At 42.5% G+C, this 16,616-nt stretch overlaps 14 non-coding genes across 14 annotated transcripts; 9 read left to right on the plus strand and 5 right to left on the minus strand.

The window, feature by feature from the left end:
* Positions 1-593: 593 nt before the first annotated feature.
* Positions 594-665, minus strand: trnam-cau. The gene has a single exon. It is a non-coding gene; the product is annotated as a tRNA-Met (tRNA).
* Positions 666-2,558: 1,893 nt separating this feature from the next.
* Positions 2,559-2,640, plus strand: trnas-gcu. The gene has a single exon. It is a non-coding gene; the product is annotated as a tRNA-Ser (tRNA).
* A 626-nt stretch (positions 2,641-3,266) lies between these two features.
* trnal-aag lies at positions 3,267-3,348 on the plus strand. Its single transcript has one exon. It is a non-coding gene; the product is annotated as a tRNA-Leu (tRNA).
* Positions 3,349-4,816: 1,468 nt separating this feature from the next.
* On the minus strand, positions 4,817-4,888 carry trnam-cau. The gene has a single exon. It is a non-coding gene; the product is annotated as a tRNA-Met (tRNA).
* A 964-nt stretch (positions 4,889-5,852) lies between these two features.
* trnam-cau lies at positions 5,853-5,924 on the minus strand. Its single transcript has one exon. It is a non-coding gene; the product is annotated as a tRNA-Met (tRNA).
* Positions 5,925-7,563: 1,639 nt separating this feature from the next.
* On the plus strand, positions 7,564-7,645 carry trnas-gcu. The gene has a single exon. It is a non-coding gene; the product is annotated as a tRNA-Ser (tRNA).
* A 397-nt stretch (positions 7,646-8,042) lies between these two features.
* trnas-gcu lies at positions 8,043-8,124 on the plus strand. Its single transcript has one exon. It is a non-coding gene; the product is annotated as a tRNA-Ser (tRNA).
* A 399-nt stretch (positions 8,125-8,523) lies between these two features.
* On the plus strand, positions 8,524-8,605 carry trnas-gcu. The gene has a single exon. It is a non-coding gene; the product is annotated as a tRNA-Ser (tRNA).
* Positions 8,606-9,232: 627 nt separating this feature from the next.
* Positions 9,233-9,314, plus strand: trnal-aag. Its single transcript has one exon. It is a non-coding gene; the product is annotated as a tRNA-Leu (tRNA).
* A 1,118-nt stretch (positions 9,315-10,432) lies between these two features.
* Positions 10,433-10,504, minus strand: trnam-cau. Its single transcript has one exon. It is a non-coding gene; the product is annotated as a tRNA-Met (tRNA).
* Positions 10,505-12,135: 1,631 nt separating this feature from the next.
* Positions 12,136-12,217, plus strand: trnas-gcu. The gene has a single exon. It is a non-coding gene; the product is annotated as a tRNA-Ser (tRNA).
* A 1,103-nt stretch (positions 12,218-13,320) lies between these two features.
* trnas-gcu lies at positions 13,321-13,402 on the plus strand. Its single transcript has one exon. It is a non-coding gene; the product is annotated as a tRNA-Ser (tRNA).
* A 626-nt stretch (positions 13,403-14,028) lies between these two features.
* trnal-aag lies at positions 14,029-14,110 on the plus strand. The gene has a single exon. It is a non-coding gene; the product is annotated as a tRNA-Leu (tRNA).
* A 1,463-nt stretch (positions 14,111-15,573) lies between these two features.
* trnam-cau lies at positions 15,574-15,645 on the minus strand. The gene has a single exon. It is a non-coding gene; the product is annotated as a tRNA-Met (tRNA).
* Positions 15,646-16,616: the final 971 nt, after the last annotated feature.

The following is a 16,616-nucleotide window of genomic DNA, read 5'->3' on the forward strand; positions in this document are numbered from 1 at the left end:
GGAATTTGTAAGACACTAAGATCACAAATGTAGTAGGCATGATTTTAACATGGCGCAGGGACACCCCAACGGATATTAGGTCCGTCACCTTATCCTCTCAGCCTTGATTATGGAAGGTTTTCCACATCCATCAATGAGTCAACTGCTGCTTGCCTGCATCAAAAAGAAGAAATGGCAATCTTTCTGTTTGGTGCACAAAGTTGGCAGGTCATTCGAATCCAGCATTTGTCCTTTCCACCCATGTACTCATCACATGCAGATAGTGAAATAATAGGATCTGGAAATAGGTTTTTACTTTTTCCCACTCTGAAGTAATACTCATCCTTAAATGTGATCTCAATCTATGTCCACCTCTCTGCTAATCACATGCGAGCACGACATTCTTACCCCTATTCCCAATGAAAAGGGGCTCATATAAAATAATGCGGCATTTATTACATGTATGATTAAAAAAGACTTTGGCCTAACTGTCCTTAGGCTAGCTGAAAATGTGCATATAGGAAGATGTTGAACACAGAATTCGGATACCTCAATGCTATTATGTGTTCAGAGTGCCATTGATGAATGGGACTGAGGTATTAAAAAGTAACAGTTAGCAGAGGATGGTTTCGATCCATCGACCTCTGGGTTATGGGCCCAGCACGCTTCCGCTGCGCCACTCTGCTCTCCGCAAGCAACTCACATCTTGTGGCAAAGAGTGGCTCGGATCTACTCTTCTAGCTTTCAAACGGTGCTGGGAAACCCAGTGGGGTTCTTGTCAATATCAGATGAAGTTTCAATTGAATTTGAATTACAATGTAAAGGATTCAGTCAGAGACCATGCTCAGCTATCATGATAACAAAACAAGTGTTCAAGCCAGTGATCTCAAATGAAACCTAGATTTTGTTTTGGTGACCATGTGTAGGCCAAATAATGAACGCAAAAGTCATGGATGTATTTTGTTGGTGTTTTAATTATCTACGGGTTGACTTCAAAACGTGCTGCTGCAGTGTTAAAGAGCTGTGTTCTGGCGGAACAATCTGTGGGGAATTTGTAAGACACTAAGATCACAAATGTAGTAGGCATGATTTTAACATGGCGCAGGGACACCCCAACGGATATTAGGTCCGTCACCTTATCCTCTCAGCCTTGATTATGGAAGGTTTTCCACATCCATCAATGAGTCAACTGCTGCTTGCCTGCATCAAAAAGAAGAAATGGCAATCTTTCTGTTTGGTGCACAAAGTTGGCAGGTCATTCGAATCCAGCATTTGTCCTTTCCACCCATGTACTCATCACATGCAGATAGTGAAATAATAGGATCTGGAAATAGGTTTTTACTTTTTCCCACTCTGAAGTAATACTCATCCTTAAATGTGATCTCAATCTATGTCCACCTCTCTGCTAATCACATGCGAGCACGACATTCTTACCCCTATTCCCAATGAAAGGTGGCTCATATAAAATAATGCGGCATTTATTACATGTATGATTAAAAGACTTTGGCCTAACTGTCCTTAGGCTAGCTGAAAATGTGCATATAGGAAGATATTGCACACAAGAATCTGATACCTTCATGGCATTATGTGTTCAGATTGCCATGAAGGAATCCTTGATCACAATTTCCTTGTAGTGTTTTTTCTTAATCTGCAACATTGTCCAACCAATATAAAATAAAATGGTAAGATTTTCTTTTTTTCTTTTTTTTGGTATATTCAAAAGGTCCAAATGACACATACTAAGCTTATTTTCAGAAAACATTAAAGGACTGAATTATGCAGACCAGTGTACAGTGTTAAGCCATACACTGATTTGCTTTTATGTGACACTTTTTCTTTTACAAAGGATGTACATGAGAAAGTGTCAAGGTTCATGGCGAATAACGCTCTTCACATCTTGGGAGACAATGGTCCACCTCCTAATTGAATTATCAAGATAACATGCCACTGTTGAAAAGGAAAAAAAAAGGAATCTGAGGATACTAGCAGAAAGGACGTTTAATTTTTTTTCCCATTTGCACTTTATTTACACACAGATTTAACCACACATTTGCACACTTTTGTACCATTCGAGGAATCAGATCCTGTACAAACGACAACACAAGTGAACATCGCATGCCTGGCATCCCAAAGTGTTTTTCTGCTTCTTACAATCCGCTCGTTTGCAAGGCTCAAAGATCCAGCAAGCAGGAGTGACAATAGGTCTGGTGTAGGCACTGTGGTCTTTCACGGGCCAAAGGGGTCCTTGGCCGACAGGTAGCTTGGCCAAGTAGATTAAGGTGCTGGGTTTACCCACGGCTGCCAGGATGTATTTTAAACGTTGTGTGAATTGCGACTTTTGTCTTTAAAGGTTTCCTAGGGATTGTGGCTCACCTTCTTTCTCACTGTCCACTTACTTGCCTCCAGTGGGCTCAAGAGCCCAACTAAGACAAAAAAGCAAAATGTACCATCGGCAGAAGACACAAGTGTGCCGCTATCTATAAACCTTGGCCCATCTCGTGACACACTGCACCCCTCTTTGTGCGCAATAAAAGAAAAGCCCCTCGTTTCTTCAGCAGTGCCGTCAGGTCTCTTTATCGGACGAGGTGGCCGAGAGGTTAAGGCGATGGACTGCTAATCCATTGTGCTTTGCACGCGTGGGTTCGAGTCCCACCCTCGTCGCACGGTTGAATCTTAGTCGCCGATTTGCAACTACTTCTGGCTATTTTTGCTATTTCTATCACAAGGCTTCAGGATATAATCTGTCTCAGTAAAGCCATACTTGACTGTTTAGAGGACTTACTGAAGCTGTAAAGTTTGCGTAAGCGTTGCGACTTCTTGCCTCCAAAGGCTTCCCTAGGGATTGTGGCCTCCGTCTTTCATGCTGTCCACGTACATGCCTTTAGTGGCCTAAAGAGGCCAATTGAGACAACAAACCAAAATGTACTATTGGCAGAAGACGCAAGTGTGCCGTTACCTTTAGAGGAATTTCCCAAAGCTGTATTTGTTGCTGTCTATTTTGCAAAGGTTGTCTGTTTCCATGATGGATCGTCGCAGCTGTGGCAAAACGACAGTGGCAAAAAAAACTTGCGTCTGAATCCTGTTATTATATGTGGATGATTGTTGACAATCAGAGGGCAATGCAATGGACTACCAATTCAGCACAGCCTGTTGTGTGTTTTTGTATCACTTTGTTCTCGAGCAAAAGTCATTTGTTAAGCCTGTTTGGGGCATGACACTGACGTTATGGGTGGCTGCGACAGCATCTCCTCCACAAGCTGGCGGTCTCATCTCCCGGCCTCGCTACTGGTAGCGTGGCCGAGCGGTCTAAGGCGCTGGATTAAGGCTCCAGTCTCTTTGGAGGCGTGGGTTCGAATCCCACCGCTGCCACGTTGTAATTTTGGTCAAATACAGTAGATCTCCTTCCGTTAATACTGCAGATGTTGATCAGCGGGTCCAAAGCCTAGATCCGTCGAGATCGAGGGTCGCTGTAAATGCTAGTCAAAAAGTGCTCGTTTCAGCTTTATGTTAAACAGTCTCACGAGCTCTTGTCAAATAGAATACAAAGGTTATCCTGCACTGCACACAGTTTTTCTTTCAGTTTGTCAAGTTTAGCCTTTTTAGTCAAAAAGTAATGATTTGCATGTATTTCTCCGAACAACCAGATAGGTCCAAGACACACATACTAAGCTTATTTTCAGAAAACACTTAGCTATCATGATAACAAAACAAGTGTTCAAGCCAGTGATGTCAAATGAAAGCTAGACTGGTGTGTCACAGCGAGGTTTCAACTATTTTTGTCCAAAGACATGCTCAAGCATTTGGTAGAGTCTTCGATATTCAGTTAAATTTTGCCAAAATATTTCAATATCAAACTAGCAGCAGAAGACTTGAGCATTATCCAAGCAAACTGTAGAATCGAACAGAGTCAGCATGTTGAATATTTTTCGCTCATGTTTTTTCAGTATCAACTCAACAAGTCTCCCCTGCATGGGCACAGTTCAGAAAAACTGAGCAACAAGGTACACATCTGTCAGAAGTGGATTCAAACCCACGCCCAGAGGAGACTGCGACCTGAACTTAGACTGCTCGGCCATCCTGACAGCCAGGGATTGATGCCTCTTGCCTTGGTGACCATTGTCTAGGTCACATGTTGAACACGCAAATGTAGAAGACATATTTCGTTTGCGGTTTAATTATCTACGTGGATGACTTTAAATAGTGCTGCTGCAGTGTTAAAGAGCTGTGTTCTGGCGGAACAATCTGTGGGGAATTTGTAAGACACTAAGATCACAAATGTAGTAGGCATGATTTTAACATGGCGCAGGGACACCCCAACGGATATTAGGTCCGTCACCTTATCCTCTCAGCCTTGATTATGGAAGGTTTTCCACATCCATCAATGAGTCAACTGCTGCTTGCCTGCATCAAAAAGAAGAAATGGCAATCTTTCTGTTTGGTGCACAAAGTTGGCAGGTCATTCGAATCCAGCATTTGTCCTTTCCACCCATGTACTCATCACATGCAGATAGTGAAATAATAGGATCTGGAAATAGGTTTTACTTTTCTTCACTGAAGTGATACTCATCCTTATCTGTGATCTTAATCGATGTTTACCTCTCTGCTAATCACATTTAAGCACTACATTCTTACACTTATTCCCAATGAAAGGTGGCTCATATAAAATTGTGACATTTATTAAATGTATGATTAAAAAAGACTTTGGCCTAACTGTCCTTAGGCTAGCTGAAAATGTGCATATAGGAAGATGTTGAACACAGAATTCGGATACCTCAATGCTATTATGTGTTCAGAGTGCCATTGATGAATGGGACTGAGGTATTAAAAAGGTAACAGTTAGCAGAGGATGGTTTCGATCCATCGACCTCTGGGTTATGGGCCCAGCACGCTTCCGCTGCGCCACTCTGCTCTCCGCAAGCAACCAAGACGGGACTCACATCTTGTGGCAAAGAGTGGCTCGGATCTACTCTTCTAGCTTTCAAACGGTGCTGGGAAACCCAGTGGGGTTCTTGTCAATATCAGATGAAGTTTCATTTGAATTACAATGTAAAGGATTCAGTCAGAGACCATGCTCAGCTATCATGATAACAAAACAAGTGTTCAAGCCAGTGATCTCAAATGAAACCTAGATTTTTGTTTTGGTGACCATGTGTAGGCCAAATAATGAACGCGCAAAAGTCATGGATGTATTTTGTTGGTGTTTTAATTATCTACGTGGATGACTTTAAATAGTTCTGTTGCAGTGTTAAAGAGCTGTGTTCTGGCGGAACAATCTGTGGGGAATTTGTAAGACACTAAGATCACAAATGTAGTAGGCATGATTTTAACATGGCGCAGGGACACCCCAACGGATATTAGGTCCGTCACCTTATCCTCTCAGCCTTGATTATGGAAGGTTTTCCACATCCATCAATGAGTCAACTGCTGCTTGCCTGCATCAAAAAGAAGAAATGGCAATCTTTCTGTTTGGTGCACAAAGTTGGCAGGTCATTCGAATCCAGCATTTGTCCTTTCCACCCATGTACTCATCACATGCAGATAGTGAAATAATAGGATCTGGAAATAGGTTTTTACTTTTTCCCACTCTGAAGTAATACTCATCCTTAAATGTGATCTCAATCTATGTCCACCTCTCTGCTAATCACATGCGAGCACGACATTCTTACCCCTATTCCCAATGAAAAGGGGCTCATATAAAATAATGCGGCATTTATTACATGTATGATTAAAAAAGACTTTGGCCTAACTGTCCTTAGGCTAGCTGAAAATGTGCATATAGGAAGATGTTGAACACAGAATTCGGATACCTCAATGCTATTATGTGTTCAGAGTGCCATTGATGAATGGGACTGAGGTATTAAAAAGGTAACAGTTAGCAGAGGATGGTTTCGATCCATCGACCTCTGGGTTATGGGCCCAGCACGCTTCCGCTGCGCCACTCTGCTCTCCGCAAGCAACTCACATCTTGTGGCAAAGAGTGGCTCGGATCTACTCTTCTAGCTTTCAAACGGTGCTGGGAAACCCAGTGGGGTTCTTGTCAATATCAGATGAAGTTTCAATTGAATTTGAATTACAATGTAAAGGATTCAGTCAGAGACCATGCTCAGCTATCATGATAACAAAACAAGTGTTCAAGCCAGTGATCTCAAATGAAACCTAGATTTTTGTTTTGGTGACCATGTGTAGGCCAAATAATGAACGCAAAAGTCATGGATGTATTTTGTTGGTGTTTTAATTATCTACGGGGTTGACTTCAAAACGTGCTGCTGCAGTGTTAAAGAGCTGTGTTCCAGCATTTCTTCTCTTCAAGCATGTACTGACCACATGCAGATCTTGAAGTGAAAGGATTTTGAAATAGGTTTTACTTTTCTTCACTCGGAAGTGATACTCATCCTTATCTGTGATCTTAATCGATGTTTACCTCTCTGCTAATCACATTTAAGCACTACATTCTTACACTTATTCCCAATGAAAGGTGGCTCATATAAAATTGTGACATTTATTAAATGTATGATTAAAATGACTCTGGCCTAAGTGTTCTTCATATAGGAAGATACTGCACACAAGAATCTGATACCTTCATGGCATTATGTGTTCAGATTGCCATGAAGGAATCCTTGATCACAATTTCCTTGTAGTGTTTTTTCTTAATCTGCAACATTGTCCAACCAATATAAAATAAAATGGTAAGATTTTCTTTTTTTCTTTTTTTTGGTATATTCAAAAGGTCCAAATGACACATACTAAGCTTATTTTCAGAAAACATTAAAGGACTGAATTATGCAGACCAGTGTACAGTGTTAAGCCATACACTGATTTGCTTTTATGTGACACTTTTTCTTTTACAAAGGATGTACATGAGAAAGTGTCAAGGTTCATGGCGAATAACGCTCTTCACATCTTGGGAGACAATGGTCCACCTCCTAATTGAATTATCAAGATAACATGCCACTGTTGAAAAGGAAAAAAAAAGGAATCTGAGGATACTAGCAGAAAGGACGTTTAATTTTTTTTCCCATTTGCACTTTATTTACACACAGATTTAACCACACATTTGCACACTTTTGTACCATTCGAGGAATCAGATCCTGTACAAACGACAACACAAGTGAACATCGCATGCCTGGCATCCCAAAGTGTTTTTCTGCTTCTTACAATCCGCTCGTTTGCAAGGCTCAAAGATCCAGCAAGCAGGAGTGACAATAGGTCTGGTGTAGGCACTGTGGTCTTTCACGGGCCAAAGGGGTCCTTGGCCGACAGGTAGCTTGGCCAAGTAGATTAAGGTGCTGGGTTTACCCACGGCTGCCAGGATGTATTTTAAACGTTGTGTGAATTGCGACTTTTTGTCTTTAAAGGTTTCCTAGGGATTGTGGCTCACCTTCTTTCTCACTGTCCACTTACTTGCCTCCAGTGGGCTCAAGAGCCCAACTAAGACAAAAAAGCAAAATGTACCATCGGCAGAAGACACAAGTGTGCCGCTATCTATAAACCTTGGCCCATCTCGTGACACACTGCACCCCTCTTTGTGCGCAATAAAAGAAAAGCCCCTCGTTTCTTCAGCAGTGCCGTCAGGTCTCTTTATCGGACGAGGTGGCCGAGAGGTTAAGGCGATGGACTGCTAATCCATTGTGCTTTGCACGCGTGGGTTCGAGTCCCACCCTCGTCGCACGGTTGAATCTTAGTCGCCGATTTGCAACTACTTCTGGCTATTTTTGCTATTTCTATCACAAGGCTTCAGGATATAATCTGTCTCAGTAAAGCCATACTTGACTGTTTAGAGGACTTACTGAAGCTGTAAAGTTTGCGTAAGCGTTGCGACTTCTTGCCTCCAAAGGCTTCCCTAGGGATTGTGGCCTCCGTCTTTCATGCTGTCCACGACATGCCTTTAGTGGCCTAAAGAGGCCAATTGAGACAACAAAGCAAAATGTACCATCGGCAGAAGACACAAGTGTGCCGCTATCTATAAACCTTGGCCCATCTCGTGACACACTGCACCCCTCTTTTGTGCGCAATAAAAGAAAAGCCCCTCGTTTCTTCAGCAGTGCCGTCAGGTCTCTTTATCGGACGAGGTGGCCGAGAGGTTAAGGCGATGGACTGCTAATCCATTGTGCTTTGCACGCGTGGGTTCGAGTCCCACCCTCGTCGCACGGTTGAATCTTAGTCGCCGATTTGCAACTACTTCTGGCTATTTTTGCTATTTCTATCACAAGGCTTCAGGATATAATCTGTCTCAGTAAAGCCATACTTGACTGTTTAGAGGACTTACTGAAGCTGTAAAGTTTGCGTAAGCGTTGCGACTTCTTGCCTCCAAAGGCTTCCCTAGGGATTGTGGCTCACCTTCTTTCTCACTGTCCACTTACTTGCCTCCAGTGGGCTCAAGAGCCCAACTAAGACAAAAAAGCAAAATGTACCATCGGCAGAAGACACAAGTGTGCCGCTATCTATAAACCTTGGCCCATCTCGTGACACACTGCACCCCTCTTTTGTGCGCAATAAAAGAAAAGCCCCTCGTTTCTTCAGCAGTGCCGTCAGGTCTCTTTATCGGACGAGGTGGCCGAGAGGTTAAGGCGATGGACTGCTAATCCATTGTGCTTTGCACGCGTGGGTTCGAGTCCCACCCTCGTCGCACGGTTGAATCTTAGTCGCCGATTTGCAACTACTTCTGGCTATTTTTGCTATTTCTATCACAAGGCTTCAGGATATAATCTGTCTCAGTAAAGCCATACTTGACTGTTTAGAGGACTTACTGAAGCTGTAAAGTTTGCGTAAGCGTTGCGACTTCTTGCCTCCAAAGGCTTCCCTAGGGATTGTGGCCTCCGTCTTTCATGCTGTCCACGTACATGCCTTTAGTGGCCTAAAGAGGCCAATTGAGACAACAAACCAAAATGTACTATTGGCAGAAGACGCAAGTGTGCCGTTACCTTTAGAGGAATTTCCCCGAAGCTGTATTTGTTGCTGTCTATTTTGCAAAGGTTGTCTGTTTCCATGATGGATCGTCGCAGCTGTGGCAAAACGACAGTGGCAAAAAAAACTTGCGTCTGAATCCTGTTATTATATGTGGATGATTGTTGACAATCAGAGGGCAATGCAATGGACTACCAATTCAGCACAGCCTGTTGTGTGTTTTTGTATCACTTTGTTCTCGAGCAAAAGTCATTTGTTAAGCCTGTTTGGGGCATGACACTGACGTTATGGGTGGCTGCGACAGCATCTCCTCCACAAGCTGGCGGTCTCATCTCCCGGCCTCGCTACTGGTAGCGTGGCCGAGCGGTCTAAGGCGCTGGATTAAGGCTCCAGTCTCTTTGGAGGCGTGGGTTCGAATCCCACCGCTGCCACGTTGTAATTTTGGTCAAATACAGTAGATCTCCTTCCGTTAATACTGCAGATGTTGATCAGCGGGTCCAAAGCCTAGATCCGTCGAGATCGAGGGTCGCTGTAAATGCTAGTCAAAAAGTGCTCGTTTCAGCTTTATGTTAAACAGTCTCACGAGCTCTTGTCAAATAGAATACAAAGGTTATCCTGCACTGCACACAGTTTTTCTTTCAGTTTGTCAAGTTTAGCCTTTTAGTCAAAAAGTAATGATTTGCATGTATTTCTCCGAACAACCAGATAGGTCCAAGACACACATACTAAGCTTATTTTCAGAAAACACTTAGCTATCATGATAACAAAACAAGTGTTCAAGCCAGTGATCTCAAATGAAACCTAGATTTTTGTTTTGGTGACCATGTGTAGGCCAAATAATGAACGCGCAAAAGTCATGGATGTATTTTGTTGGTGTTTTAATTATCTACGTGGATGACTTTAAATAGTTCTGTTGCAGTGTTAAAGAGCTGTGTTCTGGCGGAACAATCTGTGGGGAATTTGTAAGACACTAAGATCACAAATGTAGTAGGCATGATTTTAACATGGCGCAGGGACACCCCAACGGATATTAGGTCCGTCACCTTATCCTCTCAGCCTTGATTATGGAAGGTTTTCCACATCCATCAATGAGTCAACTGCTGCTTGCCTGCATCAAAAAGAAGAAATGGCAATCTTTCTGTTTGGTGCACAAAGTTGGCAGGTCATTCGAATCCAGCATTTGTCCTTTCCACCCATGTACTCATCACATGCAGATAGTGAAATAATAGGATCTGGAAATAGGTTTTTACTTTTTCCCACTCTGAAGTAATACTCATCCTTAAATGTGATCTCAATCTATGTCCACCTCTCTGCTAATCACATGCGAGCACGACATTCTTACCCCTATTCCCAATGAAAAGGGGCTCATATAAAATAATGCGGCATTTATTACATGTATGATTAAAAAAGACTTTGGCCTAACTGTCCTTAGGCTAGCTGAAAATGTGCATATAGGAAGATGTTGAACACAGAATTCGGATACCTCAATGCTATTATGTGTTCAGAGTGCCATTGATGAATGGGACTGAGGTATTAAAAAGGTAACAGTTAGCAGAGGATGGTTTCGATCCATCGACCTCTGGGTTATGGGCCCAGCACGCTTCCGCTGCGCCACTCTGCTCTCCGCAAGCAACTCACATCTTGTGGCAAAGAGTGGCTCGGATCTACTCTTCTAGCTTTCAAACGGTGCTGGGAAACCCAGTGGGGTTCTTGTCAATATCAGATGAAGTTTCAATTGAATTTGAATTACAATGTAAAGGATTCAGTCAGAGACCATGCTCAGCTATCATGATAACAAAACAAGTGTTCAAGCCAGTGATCTCAAATGAAACCTAGATTTTTGTTTTGGTGACCATGTGTAGGCCAAATAATGAACGCGCAAAAGTCATGGATGTATTTTGTTGGTGTTTTAATTATCTACGGGGTTGACTTCAAAACGTGCTGCTGCAGTGTTAAAGAGCTGTGTTCCAGCATTTCTTCTCTTCAAGCATGTACTGACCACATGCAGATCTTGAAGTGAAAGGATTTTGAAATAGGTTTTACTTTTCTTCACTCGGAAGTGATACTCATCCTTATCTGTGATCTTAATCGATGTTTACCTCTCTGCTAATCACATTTAAGCACTACATTCTTACACTTATTCCCAATGAAAGGTGGCTCATATAAAATTGTGACATTTATTAAATGTATGATTAAAAATGACTCTGGCCTAAGTGTTCTTCATATAGGAAGATACTGCACACAAGAATCTGATACCTTCATGGCATTATGTGTTCAGATTGCCATGAAGGAATCCTTGATCACAATTTCCTTGTAGTGTTTTTTCTTAATCTGCAACATTGTCCAACCAATATAAAATAAAATGGTAAGATTTTCTTTTTCTTTTTTGGTATATTCAAAAGGTCCAAATGACACATACTAAGCTTATTTTCAGAAAACATTAAAGGACTGAATTATGCAGACCAGTGTACAGTGTTAAGCCATACACTGATTTGCTTTTATGTGACACTTTTTCTTTTACAAAGGATGTACATGAGAAAGTGTCAAGGTTCATGGCGAATAACGCTCTTCACATCTTGGGAGACAATGGTCCACCTCCTAATTGAATTATCAAGATAACATGCCACTGTTGAAAAGGAAAAAAAAAGGAATCTGAGGATACTAGCAGAAAGGACGTTTAATTTTTTTTCCCATTTGCACTTTATTTACACACAGATTTAACCACACATTTGCACACTTTTGTACCATTCGAGATCCTGTACAAACGACAACACAAGTGAACATCGCATGCCTGGCATCCCAAAGTGTTTTTCTGCTTCTTACAATCCGCTCGTTTGCAAGGCTCAAAGATCCAGCAAGCAGGAGTGACAATAGGTCTGGTGTAGGCACTGTGGTCTTTCACGGGCCAAAGGGGTCCTTGGCCGACAGGTAGCTTGGCCAAGTAGATTAAGGTGCTGGGTTTACCCACGGCTGCCAGGATGTATTTTAAACGTTGTGTGAATTGCGACTTTTTGTCTTTAAAGGTTTCCTAGGGATTGTGGCTCACCTTCTTTCTCACTGTCCACTTACTTGCCTCCAGTGGGCTCAAGAGCCCAACTAAGACAAAAAAGCAAAATGTACCATCGGCAGAAGACACAAGTGTGCCGCTATCTATAAACCTTGGCCCATCTCGTGACACACTGCACCCCTCTTTGTGCGCAATAAAAGAAAAGCCCCTCGTTTCTTCAGCAGTGCCGTCAGGTCTCTTTATCGGACGAGGTGGCCGAGAGGTTAAGGCGATGGACTGCTAATCCATTGTGCTTTGCACGCGTGGGTTCGAGTCCCACCCTCGTCGCACGGTTGAATCTTAGTCGCCGATTTGCAACTACTTCTGGCTATTTTTGCTATTTCTATCACAAGGCTTCAGGATATAATCTGTCTCAGTAAAGCCATACTTGACTGTTTAGAGGACTTACTGAAGCTGTAAAGTTTGCGTAAGCGTTGCGACTTCTTGCCTCCAAAGGCTTCCCTAGGGATTGTGGCCTCCGTCTTTCATGCTGTCCACGACATGCCTTTAGTGGCCTAAAGAGGCCAATTGAGACAACAAACCAAAATGTACTATTGGCAGAAGACGCAAGTGTGCCGTTACCTTTAGAGGAATTTCCCGAAGCTGTATTTGTTGCTGTCTATTTTGCAAAGGTTGTCTGTTTCCATGATGGATCGTCGCAGCTGTGGCAAAACGACAGTGGCAAAAAAAACTTGCGTCTGAATCCTGTTATTATATGTGGATGATTGTTGACAATCAGAGGGCAATGCAATGGACTACCAATTCAGCACAGCCTGTTGTGTGTTTTTGTATCACTTTGTTCTCGAGCAAAAGTCATTTGTTAAGCCTGTTTGGGGCATGACGCTGACGTTATGGGTGGCTGCGACAGCATCTCCTCCACAAGCTGGCGGTCTCATCTCCGGCCTCGCTACTGGTAGCGTGGCCGAGCGGTCTAAGGCGCTGGATTAAGGCTCCAGTCTCTTTGCACGCGTGGGTTCGAGTCCCACCCTCGTCGCACGGTTGAATCTTAGTCGCCGATTTGCAACTACTTCTGGCTATTTTTGCTATTTCTATCACAAGGCTTCAGGATATAATCTGTCTCAGTAAAGCCATACTTGACTGTTTAGAGGACTTACTGAAGCTGTAAAGTTTGCGTAAGCGTTGCGACTTCTTGCCTCCAAAGGCTTCCCTAGGGATTGTGGCTCACCTTCTTTCTCACTGTCCACTTACTTGCCTCCAGTGGGCTCAAGAGCCCAACTAAGACAAAAAAGCAAAATGTACCATCGGCAGAAGACACAAGTGTGCCGCTATCTATAAACCTTGGCCCATCTCGTGACACACTGCACCCTCTTTGTGCGCAATAAAAGAAAAGCCCCTCGTTTCTTCAGCAGTGCCGTCAGGTCTCTTTATCGGACGAGGTGGCCGAGAGGTTAAGGCGATGGACTGCTAATCCATTGTGCTTTGCACGCGTGGGTTCGAGTCCCACCCTCGTCGCACGGTTGAATCTTAGTCGCCGATTTGCAACTACTTCTGGCTATTTTTGCTATTTCTATCACAAGGCTTCAGGATATAATCTGTCTCAGTAAAGCCATACTTGACTGTTTAGAGGACTTACTGAAGCTGTAAAGTTTGCGTAAGCGTTGCGACTTCTTGCCTCCAAAGGCTTCCCTAGGGATTGTGGCCTCCGTCTTTCATGCTGTCCACGTACATGCCTTTAGTGGCCTAAAGAGGCCAATTGAGACAACAAACCAAAATGTACTATTGGCAGAAGACGCAAGTGTGCCGTTACCTTTAGAGGAATTTCCCGAAGCTGTATTTGTTGCTGTCTATTTTGCAAAGGTTGTCTGTTTCCATAATGGATCGTCGCAGCTGTGGCAAAACGACAGTGGCAAAAAAAACTTGCGTCTGAATCCTGTTATTATATGTGGATGATTGTTGACAATCAGAGGGCAATGCAATGGACTACCAATTCAGCACAGCCTGTTGTGTGTTTTTGTATCACTTTGTTCTCGAGCAAAAGTCATTTGTTAAGCCTGTTTGGGGCATGACACTGACGTTATGGGTGGCTGCGACAGCATCTCCTCCACAAGCTGGCGGTCTCATCTCCCGGCCTCGCTACTGGTAGCGTGGCCGAGCGGTCTAAGGCGCTGGATTAAGGCTCCAGTCTCTTTGGAGGCGTGGGTTCGAATCCCACCGCTGCCACGTTATAATTTTGGTCAAATACAGTAGATCTCCTTCCGTTAATACTGCAGATGTTGATCAGCGGGTCCAAAGCCTAGATCCGTCGAGATCGAGGGTCGCTGTAAATGCTAGTCAAAAAGTGCTCGTTTCAGCTTTATGTTAAACAGTCTCACGAGCTCTTGTCAAATAGAATACAAAGGTTATCCTGCACTGCACACAGTTTTTCTTTCAGTTTGTCAAGTTTAGCCTTTTTAGTCAAAAGTAATGATTTGCATGTATTTCTCGAACAACCAGATAGGTCCAAGACACACATACTAAGCTTATTTTCAGAAAACAATAAAGGACTGATTATGCAGATCAGTGTACTCTGTACAGCATTGTTGTGATATCTGTCCTTTTCACTTGTTCACATTATGCAATACACTGATTTACTTTTAGGTGACAACTTTTCTTTCACAAACGCTGTAAATCAGAGAGTGTCATGGTTCATCAATGAGCCATCTCCTAATTGACTTATGAAGATAAAATGCCACCATACAAACGAAAAATAAGGAATCTGAGGATACTAGCAGATAAGACATTGCATTCTTTTCCCTTTGCACTGTATTTACACACAGGTTTAGCCACACAGTTGCACACTTTTGTGCCATTCCTGGAACCTGATTTTGTTCAAATGAGAGACCATGCTTAGCTATCATGATAACAAAACAAGTGTTCAAGCCAGTGATCTCAAATGAAACCTAGATTTTGTTTTGGTGACCATGTGTAGGCCAAATAATGAACGCAAAAGTCATGGATGTATTTTGTTGGTGTTTTAATTATCTACGTGGATGACTTTAAATAGTTCTGTTGCAGTGTTAAAGAGCTGTGTTCTGGCGGAACAATCTGTGGGGAATTTGTAAGACACTAAGATCACAAATGTAGTAGGCATGATTTTAACATGGCGCAGGGACACCCCAACGGATATTAGGTCCGTCACCTTATCCTCTCAGCCTTGATTATGGAAGGTTTTCCACATCCATCAATGAGTCAACTGCTGCTTGCCTGCATCAAAAAGAAGAAATGGCAATCTTTCTGTTTGGTGCACAAAGTTGGCAGGTCATTCGAATCCAGCATTTGTCCTTTCCACCCATGTACTCATCACATGCAGATAGTGAAATAATAGGATCTGGAAATAGGTTTTTACTTTTTCCCACTCTGAAGTAATACTCATCCTTAAATGTGATCTCAATCTATGTCCACCTCTCTGCTAATCACATGCGAGCACGACATTCTTACCCCTATTCCCAATGAAAAGGGGCTCATATAAAATAATGCGGCATTTATTACATGTATGATTAAAAAAGACTTTGGCCTAACTGTCCTTAGGCTAGCTGAAAATGTGCATATAGGAAGATGTTGAACACAGAATTCGGATACCTCAATGCTATTATGTGTTCAGAGTGCCATTGATGAATGGGACTGAGGTATTAAAAAGTAACAGTTAGCAGAGGATGGTTTCGATCCATCGACCTCTGGGTTATGGGCCCAGCACGCTTCCGCTGCGCCACTCTGCTCTCCGCAAGCAACTCACATCTTGTGGCAAAGAGTGGCTCGGATCTACTCTTCTAGCTTTCAAACGGTGCTGGGAAACCCAGTGGGGTTCTTGTCAATATCAGATGAAGTTTCAATTGAATTTGAATTACAATGTAAAGGATTCAGTCAGAGACCATGCTCAGCTATCATGATAACAAAACAAGTGTTCAAGCCAGTGATCTCAAATGAAACCTAGATTTTGTTTTGGTGACCATGTGTAGGCCAAATAATGAACGCGCAAAAGTCATGGATGTATTTTGTTGGTGTTTTAATTATCTACGGGGTTTGACTTCAAAACGTGCTGCTGCAGTGTTAAAGAGCTGTGTTCCAGCATTTCTTCTCTTCAAGCATGTACTGACCACATGCAGATCTTGAAGTGAAAGGATTTTGAAATAGGTTTTACTTTTCTTCACTCGGAAGTGATACTCATCCTTATCTGTGATCTTAATCGATGTTTACCTCTCTGCTAATCACATTTAAGCACTACATTCTTACACTTATTCCCAATGAAAGGTGGCTCATATAAAATTGTGACATTTATTAAATGTATGATTAAAAATGACTCTGGCCTAAGTGTTCTTCATATAGGAAGATACTGCACACAAGAATCTGATACCTTCATGGCATTATGTGTTCAGATTGCCATGAAGGAATCCTTGATCACAATTTCCTTGTAGTGTTTTTTCTTAATCTGCAACATTGTCCAACCAATATAAAATAAAATGGTAAGATTTTCTTTTTCTTTTTTGGTATATTCAAAAGGTCCAAATGACACATACTAAGCTTATTTTCAGAAAACATTAAAGGACTGAATTATGCAGACCAGTGTACAGTGTTAAGCCATACACTGATTTGCTTTTATGTGACACTTTTTCTTTTACAAAGGATGTACATGAGAAAGTGTCAAGGTTCATGGCGAATAACGCTCTTCACATCTTGGGAGACAATGGTC

The sequence above is a fragment of the Silurus meridionalis genome, chromosome 12 (assembly GCF_014805685.1).
Source record: "Silurus meridionalis isolate SWU-2019-XX chromosome 12, ASM1480568v1, whole genome shotgun sequence".
Classification (NCBI taxonomy): domain Eukaryota; kingdom Metazoa; phylum Chordata; class Actinopteri; order Siluriformes; family Siluridae; genus Silurus; species Silurus meridionalis.